Consider the following 1,989-nt stretch of genomic DNA (forward strand, 5'->3'; position numbering starts at 1 on the left):
ACAAAGCGCAGTTAAGTTCAAAACCAGCCGCCAATTAAGTTTGCAAAAGCTGGTAGACAGATAGATGCTGCTTGCTCACTGCCTGGAACACTAGTCTGTTCTTTTTGGTGGCTGCTCATTTGTTACACGAAATTCAGGTTGTCCTGGATGTCTTGGTTCAAAGTAAATGATAAGTACAGCACACAGAGATTATTGACTTAAGGTAGAACAGAAATTATAGCCAAGAGAAAGTAATGGGATATACAGCAGCCAGGAGGAAGGAAGGAGCACTATGGGAAGTATACAGGTAGGCGAATGAAGTAAACTACTGTGTATGAAAAGTTCCTCCATACACTGATATCAGCACACATGTCAATACATTTTAGTGGCCCTGTTACTTTTAATGTCTATGGAATATAAACAGCAACAGTACTAGAGTTTAAAATACAGTTCTTATCTTTTATTAACAACACTAATACAGTATCTGACTGCAGAGCACTACTGTGGATTGGCTGTTGATCCATAGATAATGACTATGAGGCCCATTCAGACCTGTTCAGTCAGGTTCGAATTCGACCCCGTGTCCGATGGTGGGGGGTTTTGCGCATGCGCGCTTATGCGCACGTACAAACCTCTGGAGTGAATGGCTTCTGCGAGTTGCACACTGCTGAGTCATTTTATGGGCGTCCCCATGAAAACGCTGGGCGTTGCCCTGGGGATGCAGGAGGGACGATGCCTGCTCGGACGGGCAGATTAAGTCACATGATGTCAGCGCCCGCCCCCTTTTCAGCCAGCTCGCATGTTACTGAGGGGATGCTGGGGGCAGGGGGGGTCTGAATCAGGCCCTATGTACAAGGGAACATAGTAGTCTATGGAGAGAATTGCTAGGGTGTGTAGAAGTTAGTGATATTCAGAGCCGGCCATTATTTGGCATGCATTCCAGCCCGATAGTAAATATAGACCAGTAGTAGGCAACTGGCAGACCGGGGTCCATCTCCGGACCGCAAAGGACAGAGATGCGGACCGCCTACACACTCATGAAACTGCAGCGGTCCCAGGAATGCATTTTGGCGGGTGTGTGGGTGACATCACCGTGCACCTACGCGCCGCTTGTAAGGAGCTCAGTCAGCTCCATGTGGCGAAGCTGAGGGCCCAGAGGGAGCAGCAGTGTCAGGAGGGCACAGTGACAGCAAGAGGGCCCAGCAGGAGCAACTGCAGCAGGAGGGAGCAGCGGGGATCGTGACAGACAACTTCCTGTAAGTTTTAATATATGATGGGAGTATTGTTTTTTTTAATGGCTGCTATGCAGTGGGAGGGGAATGGGGACGGGGGTCTCTACAAAGTAGTACATATAAGGTGAATGGGATGGAGTTCTGTGTCCCCTCTATGCATATATATATATATATATATATATATATATATATATATATATATATATATATATATATATATAAAATACAGGTACAACTCTGATTTTCCGGCACCTGATGGTCCGGCTTCTCCATAGCTATAGTTGATCTCAGACCAGCATCCTCAAAGCTACCATCTGTCCATTCACTAGGAAATCTTTGCCATTTCGTAACCAGTCTCCAGATGCCTTTGCCATGCAGTATATACTATTGACTATCAGTCCCAAGCGAGTTCTTTTAGTTACCTTGTTACCTTGTGTACAGTATTAATCCTAAGAATCTGCGCTAGTCATCTCCAGTTCTGTTTCCAGTATCAATCAGCCAATCTTATTAGTTTATAGCATCTACATCCATCTAATTTCCTACACTCAAGCACCACACCTAACACAGGCCAAAGTGCTCTCCTAAATGTACAAGTTCCTAAAAAACTGACAGGATTAAATATAATATAGAGATGTGAAACAATATACGTACAAGACAGAAACATACGTTATTAAAAGAGAAACTGTGCCAGGCTGGGCTTTCCCTGATATAGCCGCATTTGATGGAACCAGAAACGCTTCCGCCAATCTCAGATGGCTCTCCCAGTCTCTCTTTCTCC

Source organism: Crinia signifera, chromosome 5, assembly GCF_055691185.1.
Source record: "Crinia signifera chromosome 5, ASM5569118v1, whole genome shotgun sequence".
Taxonomy (NCBI): Eukaryota; Metazoa; Chordata; class Amphibia; order Anura; family Myobatrachidae; genus Crinia; species Crinia signifera.